The sequence below is a fragment of the Lepisosteus platostomus genome, chromosome 5, assembly GCF_059453375.1.
Source record: "Lepisosteus platostomus isolate fLepPlt1 chromosome 5, fLepPlt1.hap1, whole genome shotgun sequence".
Classification (NCBI taxonomy): domain Eukaryota; kingdom Metazoa; phylum Chordata; class Actinopteri; order Semionotiformes; family Lepisosteidae; genus Lepisosteus; species Lepisosteus platostomus.
The window spans coordinates 12539216-12564963 of NC_142615.1; the positions used below are offsets into that span (position 1 = coordinate 12539216).

At 45.0% G+C, this 25748-nt stretch overlaps 1 protein-coding gene and 7 non-coding genes across 8 annotated transcripts in view; 5 read left to right on the plus strand and 3 right to left on the minus strand.

Moving 5' to 3' along the window:
• Positions 1-25748, plus strand: part of LOC148663649 (zona pellucida sperm-binding protein 3-like) — a 63605-nt gene that overhangs the window by 24466 nt on the left and 13391 nt on the right. The window lies entirely within an intron of this gene.
• On the plus strand, positions 6126-6238 carry trnal-caa (transfer RNA leucine (anticodon CAA)). Its single transcript has 2 exons — positions 6126-6163; positions 6193-6238. It is a non-coding gene; the product is annotated as a tRNA-Leu (tRNA).
• trnat-agu (transfer RNA threonine (anticodon AGU)) lies at positions 11118-11191 on the plus strand. The gene has a single exon. It is a non-coding gene; the product is annotated as a tRNA-Thr (tRNA).
• On the minus strand, positions 12205-12286 carry trnal-aag (transfer RNA leucine (anticodon AAG)). Its single transcript has one exon. It is a non-coding gene; the product is annotated as a tRNA-Leu (tRNA).
• Positions 13965-14038, plus strand: trnat-agu (transfer RNA threonine (anticodon AGU)). Its single transcript has one exon. It is a non-coding gene; the product is annotated as a tRNA-Thr (tRNA).
• On the minus strand, positions 15052-15133 carry trnal-aag (transfer RNA leucine (anticodon AAG)). The gene has a single exon. It is a non-coding gene; the product is annotated as a tRNA-Leu (tRNA).
• Positions 16812-16885, plus strand: trnat-agu (transfer RNA threonine (anticodon AGU)). Its single transcript has one exon. It is a non-coding gene; the product is annotated as a tRNA-Thr (tRNA).
• On the minus strand, positions 17899-17980 carry trnal-aag (transfer RNA leucine (anticodon AAG)). The gene has a single exon. It is a non-coding gene; the product is annotated as a tRNA-Leu (tRNA).

Consider the following 25748-nt stretch of genomic DNA (forward strand, 5'->3'; position numbering starts at 1 on the left):
GTGTGTTTCCTCTGTTTTCCAGCATGAAATAGCAAATCGTTACAAAAAGTACCTGCTAATGTCCAATAGCGTTTTTTTTTCAAATTACATTTTCAGGCTTCAGACACTTTTTAATAAAACAAAAGTGTCCAGAAACTCCTTAACTTTCAGGTTTGCTTGAACCTGTATTAAAAGAAGTTATTTGAAACTTCCGGGATTCCATTCTCTGATGTAGCTGTCTCTAAAGACAGATGTGATGTTTCACAGATGTGAACTGTGCCTTCTCTCTTGTGTTCAAGGGTATTCGCTGAGTGAGATCCTAACTGTATGTCCAGTAGGGCTCTATTTTATCTCAGACCATATTTTATTCTTCCTGCGCAGCTCTTGTGCAGGTGTTGTTCTTGATAACAGATCCAGGAACACTGACTGTTTTTCTATTTTTTTTTTAATTAAGTACCCCATGGTGCAACGGTAGCATGTCTGACTCTAGATCCCGAAGTTAATTTTCAAAGTATATCGGAGTCAACTGATACTGATCAGGTTCTGCTGCTGCTGAACCAGCAGTCTTCACCTTAAAGTTCAATTCCCCAAGCCTTATGACCTTATATGTCCATCCCTTCTCGTCAAAAAAAAATCGCAGTATAGAATGAAAAACTCCAGTAGATCTCGGCCGCTGTTGGTGATTTTCCTTTAAAAACAAATTAATCTCCGGAAATTTTACGGAGTGTATCACTTTCACTGAGATCGAGGAGTGTTAAGATGTACACGAGTCTTTGTGGCTCGGTTGTTAACCAAAAGGGTGGTGGTTTGAGCCCTCCCAGGGACGCTATGAGCCTTTTAATGATCACACCCTCTTCACTTCATTTCTCCATGGCTGGTCTTGTACCACAATCAAATACGGAGCCTGCAGGGGGTAGTAGGCTCACAAATATAGCTCACTGTGTATATAATGAAGAAGCATAGGTTAGTTTCTTATCTGCATGTTGCAGAGCCTTACGCAACTCGTACCATCAGCTGAGGTTTGATACCTGCACGGGCTATTAGTTGAAAGGCCATTGTAAATGACGTGTAAGAGATTTATCCAGCTGGCTTTTATGTTTCACACTAAATTGAGATCTTGAAACCAAAATAGTTAGAAATATGGAACACAACCGTTGTTCCCCAAGAAGGAAAGCTGTTTTGTACTGACGTCACTCTTTTTTATGTAACCCAGATTGTGAAGACAACTCTGCCCTATCAAAGGAAAATGTTACACAAAAGTTGGAAAGCACACTCTGAACCCATCTGTATATTTGATTCCCGCAATCCGTTCAAAGCTGCTTAGTGCTTTGCAAGCAAATCAAATCATATCAGGGAAGAAACTCAGTTTAATGAACTACTTTTGTATTTTCACTCATTGATTTTGATCTTTGTATTCTCTTTGCATTCTCAGCAATAATATTTCAAAATTACAGTTCGGATTTATTGGAAAACTTCACAAGCATTATGAGATTAGGACTGTACAATTGTTTTTTAATATCTTGGTATATTTAACTTCATTTTAATATAGATATAACCATAAATGTTGTTAAGCATATTGTACTTTTGTCGTACTTTTTAAAACATTTTAGCTGAGGACACACGGCGACTATTATACCTTGTGATACATGCAAGACATCTGTAAACGAAGATGTAATTAAATAAAATTGGCAATTCACAGAAAACCACAATTTGTATAATATTATTCCTCGATATCAATGATCAATTGAAGGATTTGAAGAAACTATCAAAGAAACAGCAGCAATAGCAGATGATTTTGGTTTTGAACCCATCTTTACACCTCAATAATCCATTTGTCCTCGAAAAAAGAAAAGACAGGCATATTTTGAGTCTCATAATTATCCTCTTCTCGATCCAAAGAAACATATATATTTGATTCCTTCCGTAGTATTTTGGATTTTCTTACGAAGATCTCACGAAGTATTGCCAGGATCTATATTTAGCGTTCGGTAGCGATAACACTGCTGATATTGATTGAATAAAAATCTATGATGTATTGACAGCTTTATCTGAAGCGAGAAATCCTCGAACGCCGCTTATGAAGTGTTGGGATTCATACCAAGAAATACCTTTTGTTTTCCCACCCAAAATGCTACTATTGCATTACACATTATGCAAACATTACCAGTTTTAGTAGCTTCTGGGCGTGATTTTCCAAAACTGAAACTAATTACAAATTATTTAAGATGAACCATGTCCAAAAATTGTAAATCAGGACTAATATAATATCAAATGAAATTACTACAGAAGAAAAGGTTTAACTGAAATATGAATAAGACTATGCAAGCCTACAAAATAGAATAATTCAATTTATATAACTTATTTTTTTCTATTTGAGAAATGGGCTCACACACCGGAAGACACTAACGTTTCTCTTCATTAGAATATGTGAATAATAGTTTAACCCCAAATGTCTGTAATTGTGATTCTGTTAAAATTCAAAAAAGCATCTATCAATAGTAAGAAATTATAAAGAAAGGAAGAAATTGTGTTATTTCATAAACTGTAAGACATGAAGACATTTACAGGTTATATCCTTTGCTTTGTCTTTTAACACAAGCGTTCAGGATCCAAGCCCATGTTCGGACGGTTGTGTTTCTCTTGTAATCATCAAATGTCATTGTTTTGTCCGTCAGTTCTTTCTCGAGTTGTACCATGGATATTTTATACCATCAATACTTTTCATGCTCTTTTGCATTTTCCTTCACATACGGAAAAAAACTCAAGGCGTTCTTGTCACTGTGCTACACAGTTAAGGACACGCCGTGAGGAATTCGCGCAGCTTTCAGCTCAGTGCGGAATCCAGAGGGAGGACTCGCTCGGTGAATGATCTCTCAGGAAATCCCGGGTGAGATTCAACATCCCGGGTGAGGTTTTTCTGCAACAGCCACGACAAGTGTGAAGATGTTCTCTGGATTTCCTGAATGTGGCTTTAAATTAGTTCACATTCTTTGGTAGTTAACAGAACTAAATAATTTGGAGGTACATTTAAAACTTCCGAGAACACTGTAGCACTTCGAGTTTAATTATGTAAACCTGGCTCTCTATGAACACGAGCAAAGAGTTCTCACTCAACAGAAGACTGCGATGTGAGCACAGTAACATAAAGCACTTGGAGAAACCAGGGATTTAACCCAGGACCTCATACATTTAAGACAAGCACTCTACCACTGAGCTACATCCCCAACATAGACACCTGTGGAAGTGACTTACAGATGTGCAGGTGCTCACAGAACACAATCCATCTTTTGCATCTTTTAAGTGCTCTTGATTAAACTATGCATAGAAAAACAGCAGTACTGATGATTTTCATGGACTGATGCACACTTGTTCTGTACAACTCCAGTGATAAAACCTTGTCTGTAAATATTGTAGAACGTAAAAGGGTGAAACAACGCTCCAACTGCAGGAATGGTAACAGAAAGGATCATTTTCTTATTTAATATGTCCTTTTGAGATGCCTTGTCAACGCACACAGACGTTAGAGCTGAACAAATATTTTGTACACAAGACGGCAGTGCGATATTAGAATTCCTGTCTTCTTGATGGATTCAGACTCCTTCTCAGAGGTCCATGCTCGCCAAATAAGTTTACAGCTGTAGCGGCAATGCTTGTCAATAAGACAGAATTAAGCGTTGCTGTGATTTCCTAAATGAGGCCCCATCTCACTCTCCCTCTCTGTGGTGCAACCACAGAGAAAGTATTCATGCAGGCTGATTTAAGATGTTTTCTTTTCATAAGGGACAGCTCCCAAACGGAGATGCACTTAGCTAAGCCTGGCTATCATGATCAATGGTCATCCATTGGCGCCTATCTTTCTAGGGTGCCGATTGGATATCTGGACTGCATTCCTAAGCGTCAGGAGTAAGTGACTCATATCTCACTTTGATCAACCAATCAGGGATTGGCAGGGCGTGGTAACACCACGTGGGTCTCCAATGCCCGCCAAAATCTCAACCAATCAGCACACATCTGTGTCTTGGTCAAAAACGGACCGCAAGCTCAGATCGGGGCTCTCCTTGGCCATTTTCGCGCATCCTCAGAGACAATCACGTGACAACTGCTGTTGTCTGCAGTGGGACTTGGACTTTGTTCTAAGCACGAGACCGAGGATCCCGTACGTACTCAGAATTCTACCAACGTGAATGCTCCGCTTGATCAACGGCAGCCTACAGTTGGACCCTTGTCGACAACCTGAATAGCTTATTCAGAAGCAGCGCTGGTCCGGGAACGAACCAGCTTCTTCCCGGGCAAAAGAGTGACTTGTGAGGACTCGCAGTCACACTCTGTGCATAGACACTTTCTACTAGCCAGCCGGACTGCTGGTAGATCCCCTCGGAGCAATGACTGCCCTGCGCGCCGCAATCAGATTCCTCCGCCCGTCCAACTCTGAGCTGCACCTCGACTGGTTGGTCAGTAGCCAGAGGACGCCGGGACAATGCCCATTGGACAACCGCTGGAACCGAGGCTGCAACAGAGCCTGTCAGCTGGTTTGGTGTTCGTGCCGGGAAATTCCAAATCCATACACAGCGGATAAGTAAACCCCATGTTCTACATTGCGTCTCGAGAATTCAATTGTACCTCAACATAAGTTGTTATCAATTTAATTCATGAGTATTGCATTTACTTCCGAGTTTAGAGTAACAGTGGGTAATAACACTGATTAGCGATTTGGTAACCGAACGATATATATTGACATATATTCTCTGTTGTGTATCTCTTTGTGTTTGCATCTCTTCGAGATTATATACCTTGTGTATTGATAACCCTCACAGTAAGGTCAATTTTGCACAATTTATATTAATAACTGTATCTCGTGTATTGAACCCGTGTGTGTGCGTTGTTAGTTGTTCTGACAATTGATTTTCTAAAAGCCACAACGAATCATCTCGTGATTGCTGCTGCAATGAATAATTGTCTCAGTAAACCCATCAAACCTCTACACAGCTAAGGAAGAGTAGCTCGGAAAATACCCAACTCAACAAGCGAGCGCGTTGGTTGCTCTTGATCTTAATGCAAGGAGCTTTTTTTTTTCGCATTAATGATTATTATCCAGAAACAGCTGCACAACTGGTTGCATTTGTGATTATGTCACTTCTCTGCTTCAGCAAGCTCAATAAAAGACTCTGAAAGAAGTAGAGAAAAACTGAATTAAAATCATATTAGCAATTCTGAGCGATATCTGCATACAGGCAATCCAATAAGAACGTTGAAATCTTTGAATGTCATCTCTCTATATATTGCGCTGCTTTTTACTTGGAGTAAAACTATTGGATTGAAGGGTTAAAATGTATTGTTGTTATTTGGAGAAATCAATGAACTCATGATTTTATATGTTTTAAAAGATGGTCATGCGCACAGAAAAAAGACAGTGCTGATTATTTTTCTGGAGACGGAGCACTGATGACCTATCAGAGCCAATTGATAAAGCCCACCCTGTGGATACTCTAGCAGAACGTGGAAGAACGTTCACCATTGTAACCAAGCTAACCACAGGAACAACATCAAGAAGCACAATCAATTCCCCATTTAAATCTTTCGTGTAAGGTATGCCATGTAAAAGCATGAAGTAAATCCCCTGATCTCTTTTGAACATGGATAAGGTATTTCTGATGGAGCGCAATGAGCAAAGATTTAATAAGCTACTCCTGCCGATGATTCAGCTTAAAGAAGTAAAAGCTTCACAAACAAAAGCAGCTCGCTACCACAGCCAATATTAAATATACTTGGTGGCACATTACCATTTGCACTGGCTCAAAAGTGGTCTCGGCAGACGTTGTTCCCTACGTAAAGCTGAAAGCGCCAAAGAGCATTCCCATTGAGAAAAAAAAAATCTTTCTTGATGTTAAACATAGAGAGCCTGCCTTTTAGAAGTTCTCCCTCTAAACACCTTGTGCAGCCTCCCGACAGACTAACAAAAAGCGCCTTTTCACCAACTCAATTTATAATACGCCCCTCAAAACTCACAACCGAATAACAATCCATCCGTATATTTGATTTCCAAGATCCATTCAAGGCAACTTGGCACTTCGCAAGCAAATAATTTCAGGGAAGAAACTCAGTTTAGTCAACTACTGGTGCATTCAGCACACCACTTGCTTTCGCTTGTCAGGGTGGCCGAGTGGTCTAAGGCGCCAGACTCAAGGACATGTGTCTTTCCAGTTGGCTTGGGTGTTCTGGTCTCCAAATGGAGGCGTGGGTTCAAATCCCACTCCTGACAGCTTCTGCGTTTACCTCTCTTGAATTGTTCCAGTGCTACAGTGAATGACTGAAATATAAAAGCAGCAGAAGAAAGCAAGCAACTCAGTGCAATTTGTGAGTATTCTGCACTGTTAAAATGCACAGGTTTTCATACTTTTTGGAATTCGTAGCTCAAGAAGTGACTCCTGTTTCATTTTCTATTCACCAACTCGATTTGCATTCCGCCCCTCACACCTCACAACAGAATAACAAACGGCTTCATGTGCCACAGCATTCCCCTGTAGATTCGGTTTGCACTATGAATTACACGACCCGGAATGAAATATTTTAGTGTTGGCTCAAATGTGAGGAATTTCATGAACCCTCAAAAAGGAACGCTTGCAGAAAATGCCAGCAATTCAAAGCGTGTAGGCAGCATGAACAGACCAATTCTGCAATTTCTTTTATCGCGGGCGGTGCTTTCCGAGTCGATGGCTCTGCATTAGAAATGAGAAGTCCTGAACTCTAAACACGTTCTTGCCATAACTGCTACTCCTGCTGCTACTCCTTCGTCCTCGAAAAAAGAAAAGACAGGCATGTTTTGAGTCTCAAAATGATCTTCTGGATCCACAAGAAACATGTAAATTTGATTGATTCCGCAGTATTTTGGATGTACTGTACTTATAACTTCCATCGAAGAGAGATTTCATCAGTTGCATGAAATTGAAACTTTCGACTTTTTGTCTGGTATTGAAAATATGTTAAAAAAAACCATAAACAATTTTCTTACAAACAACTCATGAATTATTGCCAGGATCTATATTTAGCGTTCGGTAGTGATAACACTGCTAATATTGATTGAGTAGAAATCTATGATGTATTGACAGCTTTATCTGAAGCGAGAAGTCCTAGAACGCCATCTATGAAGTTTTAGGAATCATACCAAGAAATCCCTTTTGTTTCCCACCCCAACTGCTGCTTTGGCATTACACATTATGTGAACATTACCAGTTTTGGTAGCTTCTGGGCACGATTTTCCTAAACTGAAACTTATTACAAAATTCTTGTAAATCAGGACTAATTTTAATATCAAATGAAATTACTACAGAAGAAAAGGTTTAACTGAAATATGAATAAGACTATGAAAGCCTAAAAAGTAGAACAATTCAATTTATAGAACTTATTTTTTAATGTTTTGAGAAATTGGCTCACACCCCGGAAGACACTAACGTTTCTCTTTGTTAGAGTATGTGAATAACAGTTTAACCCCAAATATTTGTAATTGTGATTCTGTTAAAATTCAATAAATCGTCTATCAACAGTAAGAAATTATAAAGAAAGTAAAAAATTGTTTTATTACATAAACTATAAGACAATGAAGAGAGTTTACTTCGCTTTTGTTCTTTTGACTTAAGCGTTCAGGATCCGAACCCATCTGCGGACGGTTGTGTTTCTTGAATCTCTTGTAATCATCAAAAGTCGCTGTTTTGTGCTTCAGTTTTTTCTCGAGTTGTACCATGGATATTTTATATGATCAATACTTTACATGCTCTTTTGCATTTTCCTTCACATACAGAAAAAGTTCAAGTTGTTCATATCACTGTGCTGCACATTTACGCTGGACCACCTGTAACAGTACAGGACACGCAGTGAGGAATTCGTGCAGCTTTCAGCTCAATGCCGTGTCCAGAGGGAGGACTCGCTCGCTGAATGATCTCTCAGGAAATCCCGGGTGAGATTCAAAAGGTAAACCTGGCTCTCTATGAACACGAGCAAAGAGTTCTCACTCAACAGAAGATTTCGATGTGAGTACAGTTATATAAAACACCTGAAGATGCCAGGGATTGAACCCCGGTCCTGTGGAGCAGTAAGTGACTTGTAGTGCTGACATAAGAGATACTTACATAAAGTGCTTTTACTGACCATATTACAAATCACAGGAAGTAAGGTCTTGAAACATTGGGCATTAGTGGGATTTAAACCCACGCCCCTGAGAGAGTGGAGCCTAAAATCCAGCATATTAGACCATTCAGCCACACTACCTCTGGCCCCTTCTCCTTTCCTCTCGTTGCTGAGTATAGGTGCCTTCATGCAATTGAGCCAGGTTTGAATCCCAGCCAATGCATCTCCAAATCTTTTCAAATGAATCTGTGATCTTGTAGCACATCCTCTGAAACCAGCAATCGAAATTGGAAACGTCTTCTTCAACACTGAAAAGCTCAATTAGGATGAAGCAGTTATACACAGGACAGCAGTACCATATGTGTTCTTGATTGATTCAGACTCGTTCTCAGTGGTTCTTGCTCACCAAATAACTAAAAAGCTGAGGAAGAACGCTACGAAAAATACTAATCAAAATACAAAATAATAATCAGTATTAACCAGAAACAGCAGAACAACTGGTCACAATTGTTGTGATTATGTCGCTTCTCTGCTTCAGCAAGGTCAATAAAGGACTCTATGAAAGTAGTAAAGCACTAAAGCACTGCAAAACTGAATTCAAAATCATATTAGGAATTCTGAGTGGTGCCTGCTTGCATGCAATCCAATACGGATGTTGTCTTTAAATAAGAATTCTCTATGTTTCCCTGCCTTTTCCCTGGAGTGAAACTATTGGATTGAAGGAATTCTTATGACAGGTTTACAAGGTGCCGTTGATATTTGGATAAGTCTATGAACTCGTGATTTTTATATACTTTGAATGACGGCCATACACACAGAATAAAATGACAGTACTGATGATTTTTCCTGAGATGAAGCACAGCTTATCTTTCCAAGACTGCTTATAAAGGCAAGCCAGTGGATACTTTAGCAGAACATGGAAAAAGGTTCAGCTTCGTAACCAACAAATTCCCCATTTAGATCTGACATGTGAGGTATGCTTTGTGATTGCTTGAAGTGAAACCCACAATCTCTTTTGAACTTAGACAAGTTATTTCTGATGGAGCGCTATGCGGAAAGACATAATCAGCTCTACCCCTGAGGATGACTCGACTTGAAAATGCAGAACATTAACGTTTCACAGAAAAAAGGAGCACAACCGACATTAAAATTGAGGGCGCACTGTGATTTGCACTGACTCAAAAGTGATCTTGGTAGACAAACTTCCCTGCTGAAGGTGGAAACGATAATTTGTGTTGAGAAGAAGAAGCACTTTTTTCTCCCTGCTTTGATGTTAAGCTGATAAAGTAGCTTTTAACACATTGCTCCATTTGGTGGTTGTAACACAAAAACTCCTAGCAGCAGTGGGATTCAAGCCCACACCCCAAAAGAGACTGGAGCCTTAATCCAGCACCTTAGACCGCTCGGCCACGCTACCCGCTGTGCACTGTCTCTTTGTCTCATTACTTGCCTGGAGGAAGCCGGGTGGGTTTTGCTCTTGTCGCCCGAATTAGTGGCGTTATGACCGTGGAACCGACTGCACCTGCTTTTTCTGAGATGCATCCCCTCTCATGGCGAGATCTCTACTTCTTTAACACCTCTTGATAAAGATCTTCTGTTGAGCAGGATTCAGACCTCTGCGTACAGCACTCTTGATGTCATTTTATTATTACAGCAGCCGCATCCGGAAAGTTGTGTCTTTTACGTTTTATTTGAACAACAAAACTACATACAATACAAACAAGAGCACATATAACGTATCAAGAAAATCGTCAGGGGCACATGCTATAATACAATGACACTTTATGAAAAACGATTACACAACGATTACAAAACGTAGGACTCTTCCCAGACCATTTCACTTTATACCACATTCCTAAACGAGGATGCTTCTCCTGTTTTAGAACTATTTTGGGCGGTATGGCTTATACAACACACCCACAGTATTCTAATGGTAGACTGCAGATCTGTGCTATAGTTCAGTCGAATTCAAAGGATCCAGCAATCTTACTGGATTTGACTGGGATTCTGAAATGTCTCTTGCAAAAGTATTCGGGTTTGCTTGAACCTTTGATAAAAAAAGTGATCTGATCTGAAACTACCCAGCTTACAATCTCTGAGGTAGTTGTCACTAAACTCGGACGTGATGTGGCACACATGTGCCGTGTGCCTTTACTTTTGTAAAAAACTGGTATCGGGAAAAGTTTCTTAATATTTCTTTTGATTAGCATGCAAGAAAATGTGATCATTACCTATGGAATTTCCCGCCAGCGTGGAGCTTGAATTCACAACCTTGAGACTCAGTGTTCAAGAGTCACAGAAGAGGTCAGCCTGGTCTTCAGTTTGCCAACGATAAGCTCCGGCAGTGCTCCTCTGTAAAGCAGATTGTTTGGATCGGTTATGTGGGACGGCACTTCGATACTAAGATCGTTTGCAGCACACGCATGGTTTCCCCCTTCACGCAAAAAACATAGACGAAGGAAACTCTCTTGTCTTGGGCTGCTGACTCCCGGATTTAAAGCGCTCTGGGTGCCAGCTATGTCTCTAACAAGCACACTATAAAGACAGTAATTACACTTTGCTCACGTCACGCATGGAATGGCGAGGCTACTTGTTCCAATATTATCTAGTCTCACCTCATATGGTGCCGATTCCTGGTTTTCATTTAAGAAAGAGCACTGCAAACACCGTAAACAGTGCAAAACGTGTGATGAAAGAAGTCTTTTCCCCCCTTTGTCTAAAGCGGAACACAGCGGAGTCATGCCGAGGGTTGTGAGATCAAGATTTCAGTGGAGCACTATCGTCTACGTCTTTAGCTACATGAGTTGGACATCCTCTTGTACAGGGAAAGCAGATTGAGATCCTCTGACATGAAAAGTGACAGATAAAAGCCATTTCTCATCCTTTCTCTTAGTGGTGGAACTATCGCATGTAAATGAGGCAACTTGCAAGGCGAGCAGGCTCGGTGCACACCGAACGCAGATGTCTCAGAGCAGTAGAGACGTGTCCAAGTGGCTGTCAAAGGACAGCACTTTGCCGGCGCCGTGGCTTAGTTGGCTAAAGCGCCTGTCTAGTAAACAGGAGATCCTGGGTCCGATTCCCAGCGGTGCCTTTCTTCCTGTCTTACTGTACAGAATTTATCCTTATGGGCAAATCCCATGCCTTTTAATTCAGGTGAATGCAAGTGTCCGTTTCCTTTCTGGAACAACTTGTTTTGAAAGAAATCTATACAGCTTGCGAAAGATGAAACACAAATCTTGCTTATCAGTGAAGAAGAGGTACTCCCAGCAGGGCAGCTAATACCAGCAAAAAATTTTTTTCACCCTAACCCAGAGAATGGAGAAAAGCGAGGCGCCTGTGGCTCTGCAGTGTAATCAGTTCGCGAGTTCGGCGGTTAGCTGAAAGAGTGGTAAATGGAGCTCGCCCCAGCCCGTCCTTATTCTTTTAAAGAGGATAAAAAATTAACTTCGCCGCCATTACTACCAGCTTTAAAAGACTGCCATGGGCACGGAAAAAAACACACTACAGATGACTTTTCTGGAACCGAAGCAGAGATTCCTTTACGAACCAACTGATAAAGCTCAGCCAGTGAATACTGTTAACAGAATGTGAAAGCACGATCAACTTTGTAACTGCAACCACAGGAAAAACAGCAAGAAGCAGGCTCCATTCCCCATTTAAATCTGTCGTGCGAGGCATGCTTTTTGCACGCATGAAGTAAATCCCACGATTGCTTTTGAACTTGGACAAAGTACTTCCAAAGGAGCGCTATGCGCAAAGATTTAACAAGCTCAACCCCCGCCGACGATTTGGTGTGAAGAAGCAGAACATTCAAGTTTCACAGACAGAAGCAGCACGCCAGCACAGCCAACATTAAAACGGAGGGCACACTACGATTTGCATTGACACAAAAGTGATCTGGGCAGACATCGTTCCCTGCATAACGCAAAAAGTGACAAAGCGCTTTTGGGTTGAGAGGACGCAAGAAGGTTTTTGTTTTGTGCCTTGATGTCAAGCTGAGAAAGTATCTTTAAACACTTTGCTTAGTTTCTCGAGAGACTGCCAAAAAGCAGTTCCCTCCCTTTCGTCTGAAGCCAGCTGAAAGGGGGTCTCGACAGAAGCACCTGGCAGCGGTGGGATTTGAACCCACGCCCCCGAAGAGACTGGAGCCTTAATCCAGCGCCTTAGACCGCTCGGCCACGCTACCCGCTGTGCACTGTCTCTTTGTCTCATTACTTGCCCGGAGGAAGCCGGGTGGGTTTTGCTCTTGTCGCCCGAATTAGTGGCGTTATGACCGTGGAACCGACTGCACCTGCTTTTTCTGAGATGCTTCCCCTCTCATGGCGAGATCTCTACTTCTTTAACACCTCTTGATAAAGATCTTCTGTTGAGCAGGTTTCAGACCTCTGCGTACAGCACCCTTGATGTCATTTTATTTTTACAGCAGCCGCATCCGGAAAGTTGTGTCTTTTACGTTTTATTTGAACAACAAAACTACATACAATACAAACAAGAGCACATATAACGTATCAAGAAAATCGTCAGGGGCACATGCTATAATACAATGACACTTTATGAAAAATGATTACACAAAGTAAATAAAGATAAGGTCCGCACAGCTTGTTCTTACATTTCGAAAGAGTCCGTAAATACCCCTTTACGTCTATTTTGAACTGTTCAAATGTAGGACTCTTCCCAGACCATTTCACTTTATACCACATTCCTAAACGAGGATGCTTCTCCTGTTTTAGAACTATTTTGGGCGGTATGGCTTATACAACACACCCACAGTATTCTAATGGTGGACTGCAGATCTGTGCTATAGTTCAGTCGAATTCAAAGGATCCAGCAATCGTACCGGATTTGACTGGGATTCTGAAATGTCTCTTGCAAAAGTATTCGGGTTTGCTTGAACCTTTGATAAAAAAAGTGATCTGATCTGAAACTACCCAGCTTACAATCTCTGAGGTAGTTGTCACTAAACTCGGACGTGATGTGGCACACATGTGCCGTGTGCCTTTACTTTTGTAAAAAACTGGTATCGGGAAAAGTTTCTTAATATTTCTTTTGATTAGCATGCAAGAAAATGTGATCATTACCTATGGAATTTCCCGCCAGCGTGGAGCTTGAATTCACAACCTTGAGACTCAGTGTTCAAGAGTCACAGAAGAGGTCAGCCTGGTCTTCAGTTTGCCAACGATAAGCTCCGGCAGTGCTCCTCTGTAAAGCAGATTGTTTGGATCGGTTATGTGGGACGGCACTTCGATACTAAGATCGTTTGCAGCACACGCATGGTTTCCCCCTTCACGCAAAAAACATAGACGAAGGAAACTCTCTTGTCTTGGGCTGCTGACTCCCGGATTTAAAGCGCTCTGGGTGCCAGCTATGTCTCTAACAAGCACACTATAAAGACAGGAATTACACTTTGCTCACGTCACGCATGGAATGGCGAGGCTACTTGTTCCAATATTATCTAGTCTCACCTCATATGGTGCCGATTCCTGGTTTTCATTTAAGAAAGAGCACTGCAAACACCGTAAACAGTGCAAAACGTGTGATGAAAGAAGTCTTTTCCCCCCTTTGTCTAAAGCGGAACACAGCGGAGTCATGCCGAGGGTTGTGAGATCAAGATTTCAGTGGAGCACTATCGTCTACGTCTTTAGCTACATGAGTTGGACATCCTCTTGTACAGGGAAAGCAGATTGAGATCCTCTGACATGAAAAGTGACAGATAAAAGCCATTTCTCATCCTTTCTCTTAGTGGTGGAACTATCGCATGTAAATGAGGCAACTTGCAAGGCGAGCAGGCTCGGTGCACACCGAACGCAGATGTCTCAGAGCAGTAGAGACGTGTCCAAGTGGCTGTCAAAGGACAGCACTTTGCCGGCGCCGTGGCTTAGTTGGCTAAAGCGCCTGTCTAGTAAACAGGAGATCCTGGGTCCGATTCCCAGCGGTGCCTTTCTTCCTGTCTTACTGTACAGAATTTATCCTTATGGGCAAATCCCATGCCTTTTAATTCAGGTGAATGCAAGTGTCCGTTTCCTTTCTGGAACAACTTGTTTTGAAAGAAATCTATACAGCTTGCGAAAGATGAAACACAAATCTTGCTTATCAGTGAAGAAGAGGTACTCCCAGCAGGGCAGCTAATACCAGCAAAAAATTTTTTTCACCCTAACCCAGAGAATGGAGAAAAGCGAGGCGCCTGTGGCTCTGCAGTGTAATCAGTTCGCGAGTTCGGCGGTTAGCTGAAAGAGTGGTAAATGGAGCTCGCCCCAGCCCGTCCTTATTCTTTTAAAGAGGATAAAAAATTAACTTCGCCGCCATTACTACCAGCTTTAAAAGACTGCCATGGGCACGGAAAAAAACACACTACAGATGACTTTTCTGGAACCGAAGCAGAGATTCCTTTACGAACCAACTGATAAAGCTCAGCCAGTGAATACTGTTAACAGAATGTGAAAGCACGATCAACTTTGTAACTGCAACCACAGGAAAAACAGCAAGAAGCAGGCTCCATTCCCCATTTAAATCTGTCGTGCGAGGCATGCTTTTTGCACGCATGAAGTAAATCCCACGATTGCTTTTGAACTTGGACAAAGTACTTCCAAAGGAGCGCTATGCGCAAAGATTTAACAAGCTCAACCCCCGCCGACGATTTGGTGTGAAGAAGCAGAACATTCAAGTTTCACAGACAGAAGCAGCACGCCAGCACAGCCAACATTAAAACGGAGGGCACACTACGATTTGCATTGACACAAAAGTGATCTGGGCAGACATCGTTCCCTGCATAACGCAAAAAGTGACAAAGCGCTTTTGGGTTGAGAGGACGCAAGAAGGTTTTTGTTTTGTGCCTTGATGTCAAGCTGAGAAAGTATCTTTAAACACTTTGCTTAGTTTCTCGAGAGACTGCCAAAAAGCAGTTCCCTCCCTTTCGTCTGAAGCCAGCTGAAAGGGGGTCTCGACAGAAGCACCTGGCAGCGGTGGGATTTGAACCCACGCCCCCGAAGAGACTGGAGCCTTAATCCAGCGCCTTAGACCGCTCGGCCACGCTACCCGCTGTGCACTGTCTCTTTGTCTCATTACTTGCCCGGAGGAAGCCGGGTGGGTTTTGCTCTTGTCGCCCGAATTAGTGGCGTTATGACCGTGGAACCGACTGCACCTGCTTTTTCTGAGATGCTTCCCCTCTCATGGCGAGATCTCTACTTCTTTAACACCTCTTGATAAAGATCTTCTGTTGAGCAGGTTTCAGACCTCTGCGTACAGCACCCTTGATGTCATTTTATTTTTACAGCAGCCGCATCCGGAAAGTTGTGTCTTTTACGTTTTATTTGAACAACAAAACTACATACAATACAAACAAGAGCACATATAACGTATCAAGAAAATCGTCAGGGGCACATGCTATAATACAATGACACTTTATGAAAAATGATTACACAAAGTAAATAAAGATAAGGTCCGCACAGCTTGTTCTTACATTTCGAAAGAGTCCGTAAATACCCCTTTACGTCTATTTTGAACTGTTCAAATGTAGGACTCTTCCCAGACCATTTCACTTTATACCACATTCCTAAACGAGGATGCTTCTCCTGTTTTAGAACTATTTTGGGCGGTATGGCTTATACAACACACCCACAGTATTCTAATGGTGGACTGCAGATCTGTGCTATAGTTCAGTCGAATTCAAAGGATCCAGCAATCGTACCGGATTTGACTGGGATTCTGAAATGTCTCTTGCAAAAGTATTCGGGTTTGCTTGAACCTTTGATAAAAAAAGTGATCTGATCTGAAACTACCCAGCTTACAATCTCTGAGGTAGTTGTCACTAAACTCGGACGTGATGTGGCACACATGTGCCGTGTGCCTTTACTTTTGTAAAAAACTGGTATCGGGAAAAGTTTCTTAATATTTCTTTTGATTAGCATGCAAGAAAATGTGATCATTACCTATGGAATTTCCCGCCAGCGTGGAGCTTGAATTCACAACCTTGAGACTCAGTGTTCAAGAGTCACAGAAGAGGTCAGCCTGGTCTTCAGTTTGCCAACGATAAGCTCCGGCAGTGCTCCTCTGTAAAGCAGATTGTTTGGATCGGTTATGTGGGACGGCACTTCGATACTAAGATCGTTTGCAGCACACGCATGGTTTCCCCCTTCACGCAAAAAACATAGACGAAGGAAACTCTCTTGTCTTGGGCTGCTGACTCCCGGATTTAAAGCGCTCTGGGTGCCAGCTATGTCTCTAACAAGCACACTATAAAGACAGGAATTACACTTTGCTCACGTCACGCATGGAATGGCGAGGCTACTTGTTCCAATATTATCTAGTCTCACCTCATATGGTGCCGATTCCTGGTTTTCATTTAAGAAAGAGCACTGCAAACACCGTAAACAGTGCAAAACGTGTGATGAAAGAAGTCTTTTCCCCCCTTTGTCTAAAGCGGAACACAGCGGAGTCATGCCGAGGGTTGTGAGATCAAGATTTCAGTGGAGCACTATCGTCTACGTCTTTAGCTACATGAGTTGGACATCCTCTTGTACAGGGAAAGCAGATTGAGATCCTCTGACATGAAAAGTGACAGATAAAAGCCATTTCTCATCCTTTCTCTTAGTGGTGGAACTATCGCATGTAAATGAGGCAACTTGCAAGGCGAGCAGGCTCGGTGCACACCGAACGCAGATGTCTCAGAGCAGTAGAGACGTGTCCAAGTGGCTGTCAAAGGACAGCACTTTGCCGGCGCCGTGGCTTAGTTGGCTAAAGCGCCTGTCTAGTAAACAGGAGATCCTGGGTCCGATTCCCAGCGGTGCCTTTCTTCCTGTCTTACTGTACAGAATTTATCCTTATGGGCAAATCCCATGCCTTTTAATTCAGGTGAATGCAAGTGTCCGTTTCCTTTCTGGAACAACTTGTTTTGAAAGAAATCTATACAGCTTGCGAAAGATGAAACACAAATCTTGCTTATCAGTGAAGAAGAGGTACTCCCAGCAGGGCAGCTAATACCAGCAAAAAATTTTTTTCACCCTAACCCAGAGAATGGAGAAAAGCGAGGCGCCTGTGGCTCTGCAGTGTAATCAGTTCGCGAGTTCGGCGGTTAGCTGAAAGAGTGGTAAATGGAGCTCGCCCCAGCCCGTCCTTATTCTTTTAAAGAGGATAAAAAATTAACTTCGCCGCCATTACTACCAGCTTTAAAAGACTGCCATGGGCACGGAAAAAAACACACTACAGATGACTTTTCTGGAACCGAAGCAGAGATTCCTTTACGAACCAACTGATAAAGCTCAGCCAGTGAATACTGTTAACAGAATGTGAAAGCACGATCAACTTTGTAACTGCAACCACAGGAAAAACAGCAAGAAGCAGGCTCCATTCCCCATTTAAATCTGTCGTGCGAGGCATGCTTTTTGCACGCATGAAGTAAATCCCACGATTGCTTTTGAACTTGGACAAAGTACTTCCAAAGGAGCGCTATGCGCAAAGATTTAACAAGCTCAACCCCCGCCGACGATTTGGTGTGAAGAAGCAGAACATTCAAGTTTCACAGACAGAAGCAGCACGCCAGCACAGCCAACATTAAAACGGAGGGCACACTACGATTTGCATTGACACAAAAGTGATCTGGGCAGACATCGTTCCCTGCATAACGCAAAAAGTGACAAAGCGCTTTTGGGTTGAGAGGACGCAAGAAGGTTTTTGTTTTGTGCCTTGATGTCAAGCTGAGAAAGTATCTTTAAACACTTTGCTTAGTTTCTCGAGAGACTGCCAAAAAGCAGTTCCCTCCCTTTCGTCTGAAGCCAGCTGAAAGGGGGTCTCGACAGAAGCACCTGGCAGCGGTGGGATTTGAACCCACGCCCCCGAAGAGACTGGAGCCTTAATCCAGCGCCTTAGACCGCTCGGCCACGCTACCCGCTGTGCACTGTCTCTTTGTCTCATTACTTGCCCGGAGGAAGCCGGGTGGGTTTTGCTCTTGTCGCCCGAATTAGTGGCGTTATGACCGTGGAACCGACTGCACCTGCTTTTTCTGAGATGCTTCCCCTCTCATGGCGAGATCTCTACTTCTTTAACACCTCTTGATAAAGATCTTCTGTTGAGCAGGTTTCAGACCTCTGCGTACAGCACCCTTGATGTCATTTTATTTTTACAGCAGCCGCATCCGGAAAGTTGTGTCTTTTACGTTTTATTTGAACAACAAAACTACATACAATACAAACAAGAGCACATATAACGTATCAAGAAAATCGTCAGGGGCACATGCTATAATACAATGACACTTTATGAAAAATGATTACACAAAGTAAATAAAGATAAGGTCCGCACAGCTTGTTCTTACATTTCGAAAGAGTCCGTAAATACCCCTTTACGTCTATTTTGAACTGTTCAAATGTAGGACTCTTCCCAGACCATTTCACTTTATACCACATTCCTAAACGAGGATGCTTCTCCTGTTTTAGAACTATTTTGGGCGGTATGGCTTATACAACACACCCACAGTATTCTAATGGTGGACTGCAGATCTGTGCTATAGTTCAGTCGAATTCAAAGGATCCAGCAATCTTACTGGATTTGACTGGGATTCTGAAATGTCTCTTGCAAAAGTATTCGGGTTTGCTTGAACCTTTGATAAAAAAAGTGATCTGATCTGAAACTACCCAGCTTACAATCTCTGAGGTAGTTGTCACTAAACTCGGACGTGATGTGGCACACATGTGCCGTGTGCCTTTACTTTTGTAAAAAACTGGTATCGGGAAAAGTTTCTTAATATTTCTTTTGATTAGCATGCAAGAAAATGTGATCATTACCTATGGAATTTCCCGCCAGCGTGGAGCTTGAATTCACAACCTTGAGACTCAGTGTTCAAGAGTCACAGAAGAGGTCAGCCTGGTCTTCAGTTTGCCAACGATAACCCGTGGTAAAGTTAGCTTGAAGTTCGAAAACGATTTTGGCACGCCTGTAGCGTTTACATGAAACCTCTTAGAATCGCGAGAATACTTGCTTTGTGTATAAAATACATTGTGAATGCTTTCTCAGCCTGTACTTTTTCGTTTATATGACATTTTTTTGACCAATCACGAATATTATTTTGTCCATATCTTCGCAACGGAAGCACAGAACGCCTTCAAACCAAATGCATTTTAAAGACCACGACATGTAGATATTTCCACAGCCTCTACATCAAAGTATCAGTGAGCTAATTATCTTTTTTTAAACCTCCGGTTTTTCATCGATGCGTAATTACGCACTAACTGGAACCCGGGGGACCGCTGTATACACAAGTTCACAACGCGAGAAATACTGTTCAATACGGCTTCATGCGAAAAACGCGTATATGACCATAGGCAACAGAATAGCGCAGTCTCCAATTACTCCGACTGTAAGCACGGGAATAAAGCTTTGTCTGAATTCTGAAACCCTTCCTTTACGTCCTGTTTTCATTCAGGTAAGAGTGAACTATATGCACAATACTACTGACAGCAGGAAGATTAAAATATTCTTTACTCAGCACCTTATTAAAAACAGCTCCCCTGATGTTCAAACCGATTTTTTAAACAGAACACTGACACAGCTTTGCGTTCTGAATCTCTTTTTCTCTTGCTTCTATTTAATGTGGCACAATGCACTGGGATAGGGGTATTTTGTTCACAAACCAATAGCATTTAAACCACAGCACCCACAATGCTGCAAGTAAGTGTTTTGCACACTAAGAGAGCGATGTCTTCCTCGTTAGTATAGTGGCAAGTATCCCCACCTGTCACGCGGGAGACCGGGGTACATCAGGACACGCATTGAAGTGAAAGCAGGATGCGCTGCGACATGCACTGTGAAGATCCCGCCACACTAAGAGGTAAGTGGGTCTGTTGGATCACAGCGCTAGGCGAATCCCCAAACAGTGTGCGTGGCAACAAACGAAACGGGCCTGTTTCCGCCCGGTTTCGATCCGGGGAAATCGGGCCCAGTAGTGGCGGGATCTGTACAGTACATGTCACAGCGCATCCTGCTTTCACTTCAATGCGCGTCCTGATGTACCCCAGTCTCCCGCGTGACAGGTGGGGACAGGTGACAGGTCCTATACTAACGAGGAAGACATCGCTCTCTCCGACCCTCGGCATCGTGTCCCGACCCACCGTGCTGGAAGCCGACGCGTGCTGTGATTCCTTTACGGAGCAGAAATGACAACCGAGGAGCCGAGAGATCATTTCAGCATTTCGCGTCTGAACGGAAAACACAAACGACCAACTCGGAATGACTTGCTTTTGACGCTTCTCAAAGCGTTCTTTGTGCATCGAACAGACCCACTCACCTCTTAGTGTGGCGGGATCTGCACAGTGCATGTCGCAGCGCTTCCTGCTTTCACTTCAATGTGCTTCCTGATGTCGAGTCGTGTGCCGTGCGGAGGCTCTGAAAGCGAGAGCAATGAAAAGGTGCACGACGCTGTGAAAGAAAACAGAGAAGTGAAAGGCAGTCATTCTCTAAGGAGGTGAAATAAAAGCTACTCCCCGTTGGGGAATCGAACCCCGGTCTCCCGCGTGATAGGCGGGGATACTTGCCACTATACAAACGAGGAAGACATCGCTCTCTCCGACCCCCGGCATCGTGTCCCGACCCAGCGTGCTGGAAGCCGATGCGTGCTGTGATCCCTTTACGGAGCAGAAATGACAACCGAGGAGCTGAGAGATCATTTCAGCATTTCGCGTCTGAACGGAAAACACAAACGACCAACTCGGAATGACTTGCCTTTGACGCTTTTCAAAGCGTTCTTTGTGCACGACGACTGCGCCGCCTAGCAGATACAAATGGGTTGTACAACTTTGAACTAGCAAATGGAAGAGGGCTAAGCCCCCTCTCTTTTAGCCCAGGTTCGATCTGTCTCCCAGAATCACCAGGGCGCACACACACACACCCGTGCCGTTGAAGTGCTCTGCTTCATTTCTAAGGGCAACTCAACATTCACTCCTACCCCGAGTGCAGAAAAGACAGCATCCACAGCAACAACAGCTCAGGTCTCTGCACAGGAGCAAAGCTGCCCTCATCTCCTCTGCTCTGCGGCTCCTGCGGAGTGGAGTCCTGCCTGGAGCCGTGTTTGCAGGCGGCGGCTCCCCGCGCCCTGTCTGTGCGTCGTGTCCAAGAGCTCCTGGGAGGAAGAGAGAGCCCTCCCACTCGGGGGCTTTTCCACGGTCTGTGTGAGGAGGGGCGGGTGTGTCCAGTAGCTTATAGAGCGGAAGCCTGGGGCGGCGGAGAGCTGTGATCATGCAGACCTTGAGACCTCTTTGTCTGCTTTCCCGCCCCCCGTCCGCCCAAGCTCTGCTCCAAAGTACCCCGGCAACCCCTCACACCTGCACGTGTCACAACCATTAGGTGTGGTCATGAGACACCCATTGGGTGTTGTTCTGTTCTTGCTAATTGTTTCCTGCCCATCGCAGGCAGGAGTCCATGCAAGGAAGATGCGCTGGACAGAGCTCAGAGGGCGCAGCTGGGTGGCTTTCCTTCTGAGTGACGTTCCTGCAACACTCTCCCGCTACTCTTGGTGCGCTCATGCCGCAACACAGGAAGGCTGGAGCAGGTGGCTGTGGGCTCTGCGCACCGCCGAAATAGTTCAGATGGGAGAGCGCTAGACTGAAGATCTAAAGGTCCCTGGTTTGATCCTGGGTTTCGGCATTTTGTTTCATCGCGCCCTTTGTTCCTCTCTCCAGCGCTCCCTGCCTAAAATGACACTTCCCTTTCTCAGCCCGAAACGCAAGTGAGACACCAGCAGTGGTGCCTCCAGGTTTCTGTAGTGTAGCGGCTATCACGTTTGCCTAACACGCAAAAGGTCCCTGGTTTGAGACCGGGCGGAAACAGCCTCTTTTTGCACACTCCTGTACTTCACAGAGGTCTTGAGCGACCGGTCATTTGTTCCCAATGTATTTCCGGTGACTTCGTGCACTCTTGTACCAAACGCACGTTCCTTCTGTACGCGGAGCCGATCATTTGCAATTGGGCTGTGCCGACAGACCAGGACAAGCTCTGTCGGCTCAAAAGCAGCGCAGGACCTGCAAGAACAACAGAAAGATTAGCATCCAGCGGGGTCCTCTTAGTGAGCCCAAGATCTCATCAAGAATCGGCTCCAGCAACAGGGCTGGGCGCATTGTTCCATTCTCCGACCACTCTTGGTGTAAACAAGTCCCTCCTGGTCTCTGCTTGAAATGCACCTTCCTGCGTTTGCTTTGGTGTAACTGGCTTCCCCTGCATGGGCGAATGTGAAGAAGATCCTTAGTAAGTAATTGAAGAAAACCGAGAAGAGGTCGGAGTGGCCTCTGTCGTTCATCAACAATCCAGTCAGGCAGTACTCCTCTGTAAAGCGCCGTTCGTTCACATCGATTGGCTTTTTTTTGCCTTCATTCGTGCAAGTAGTAAAAGCAGACGCCCCTTTAGGGAGCCTGTCAGCACCCGTTGTTTTCCCCTTCTGTAAGCTCTCCATAGCCTCTCAGCTCTTCTACTGTCAAATCCCCCTCAAGTACTTCCCTATCTTCTTCACTCAAAACGTTTTCTAGCTTTGAGGTAAAAAAATGAATTTCTTCATCCTTTACCTCTGTAGAGCTTCTCTGTCCTGTCCCTAGTTTCTGGTCTGCTGTCCTTCCTGTCCCTCTCTTTCCCCTGGGCTATATATTTCCGGGTCTTGCACTCTGTCCTCGCTCAGCACTGACGTTCGGATGTCCTGAGACCCGCCTAGCACCAGGGCGCCCCACGTCCGCTCCCTGAGGGCACAGGTTTCTATACGGCATTCCTGAACTCTTTGCACTAATGAGCCCGGGCCTTTTTCCCGTCTCGCCGCTACGCATATGGGTCTTTTTCCGCACTCCTGCTCCCCACGGTTAGTCCCTTTGGACGTCCGTGACAAGAAGGCCTCGATGCAGGAGAGGATAGCACTCAGCTCTGTACTCTCTCTTCCCTCCTCATCAACTACACTTTCCATGACAGACTTGGAGCCTACCACTTTCCTGAAAAAGAAGCGAGTACACTTCTCATTTTCTTCCAAGAACTGACCTCTGCTTCTTAACAGCACTCCTCGACTGCTTTCTTCGACTATGCTCCGGATGTCCTTTTTTAAAAGGGTGATATCCTCAAGCACATCGAAGCCACCGTGCAGCATTGTGTAGAGACGCTGCAGCTGCCTCTGTTTCCTGGCTAGCACTCCTCTCCGTCTGGCAGCAGCCTTCCTTCCCTCAGCCATGAAAAAGGCCTTTGTCCTCACCTTCACCTCCCACCACTCTCCTACTGACCCGTACAGACACTGCAAGGACAGCCACTGTGATAGTTTCTTCTTGTGGCGGGATACTACCCCCTCGTTCTCTAGCAGCTTTGTGTTGAGTTTCCAGAGGCCTCTGCCAAAGACAGTCCCGCCTTGGAGTTCCACTCTACACCCTAAAGCCTGATGTTCTGAGAAGAAGACAGGCTGAAGAGTGACCCCAACAACTTTCACTCTCTCTGAGACAAAGCAATAGTCAATTCTGGAGCTGCTATTCCTCCCTGACTATGTATATCCTGGTGTTGTGGGATATATACATCTATATGTGTCTGAGAGTTTAAAGTCTTGAACTAAGTTTTGCAGGGCCAGTGAGCTGGAATCAAATTTTATCGGCCTTTTGGCTAAGATCAAGTTCAAGTGGCATGCCCGCAGTTCTTGTCTTTCCAAAGTTCTAGAAGGCGATCGAAGATCCTGAGGAGTGCTTGAGCTGGTATCGCCCGAGGTTGAGCCTAGGGGGTTAAGGCCAAGCAGCAGCTGAGCTGGGTGGGATCTGGCAGCAACGTTCTCTCTCTCTGCTCTCTCCTCTCCCCTCCCCCTTTCTCTTTGCTCCACCTCCTTGGCCTCTTGGCTGGGAGTAGGTACTCTTGGCCTGCCCGCGGTGCTTGCTTTCTTCCTCGAGACTCGGAAGCGCTATCCGCTCCCTCTCTCTCTCTTTCTGCCTCCTTGGCCTCTTGGCTGGGAGTAGGTACTCGTGGCCTGCCCGCGGTGCTTGCTTTCTTCCTCGAGACACGGAAGCACTATCCGCTCCCTCCCTCTCTCTCCTCCTGCGCCTGCACCTAGCTGGGCTTTGCCCACAAGGACAAAGTCCAGGGCTCACTCGCTGCTCCTTTAGCAGCTTAACCCTCCTCTCCACAGGACCTTGCTCTCTCTCTTTCTCTCCTTTTTTCTTTTTTCTCCTTTCCAGATGGCAGACAAGAAGACACTGATCCGGTTCCACTGGACCAAGAAAACAGAGACGATGGCAACTGCGAGATCCTATTTCAATACCTTCCTGAGAGGGATCCTGCAGTTGGTGGCCGGAGATCTCTACTGCCTGCAAGACAACAAGGCAGAGAGATACATGGAGGCCTACATGGCCACGGACGCCTCATATGAAAAGGCAACGAAAATGATCAAATGAAAAAGGTAAGCACCCCGGTTTCTCTGATTTCAGGCCGGAGCCTATGAGGAAGACAAACCAGAGGACCATTAAAAGTCCTCACATACAACCCCTACGTACCAATGGAACTGGTAACAGCGTACCTAGGGAGGTATGTAACTGTGGTGGACAAACCGACGGAGATCAGGGACAGTTGTGGCGTCTGGTACAGCAAACACCTGTACCGAGTCCTCCTGAAAGAGGACCTAGAGGGCGTAGACGGTTTCCAGCACCCCCCGGCCCACTTCAACATCGGAGCCGACAGGGGGTAGCTTTACTACCCCAGGATGCCGGATTTCTGCAAGAAGTGCAGACAGTCCAGCCACAAAGAGAACACGTGTGACATCGTCAGATGTCACAACTGTAACAAAGAGGGGCACCTGGCAAAAACCTGCCGGGCAGCCAAAAAGTGCGATGGATGCGGCGCCGAGGGACACCTCCTTCACTAATGCAAGGTAAGCAAACCTTCCTTTGCGCAGGTGGTGGAAGCCGACCGGCAGAAACCGGTCTCAAGACAAAGGGAGAGAGGTGAGAACAAAGAACCCGCACCTACCCCGCAGAGAACCGAAACTGCCGAGGCCACACCCCCAGCCGCACCAGTGCCTCAAGATGGCCGCCAGGACGACGGACAAAATGGCTGACCGGAGGAAGGGCCCTGGATAACTCCCAGCAAGAAGGGAAAGAGGATCCACCTTCGGAAGGACAAAAGAAAAGAGTGGTAAGGGAGAACCGTTTCCTCGTCCTATAGGAAACGGAACTTTCTTCCCCCGAGGCCCAGGAACAACTGGAGGAGGCAGCCCAGGAAATGGAAACCCTCCCCCCCGAGGCCCAAAGATGACAGGAAGTGACAGCCCAGGAAACGGAACCCCCCTCCCCCGAGTCCCACGGACAACAGGAGGAGGCAGCCCAGGAAGAGGTTACCCCCTCCCCCGAGGCCCAAGGACAACAGGAAGAGGCAGCCCAGGAAGTCGGAACCCCCTCCCCTGAGGCCCAGGAACAACAGGAAGAGGCAGCCCAGGAAGTGGAGCCCCCCTCCCCCAAGGCCCAGGAGCAACTGGAGGTCCCCGAAACTCCTGGAGAAAGGGAAGAAAAAAGCCTTCCCGAAGCGGTGGTGGAGAGTAGCCTCAAGGAAGACGAGGATTACTTTGAAGCCCCCCTGGAGCCGGGACTGATGGTAGGGCTGGACCTGTCCAGCATGTTTACCTTTCAGTCCCCAGCGAGACCTGGAGGGAGCCCAGCATATTCCCCCCAGGA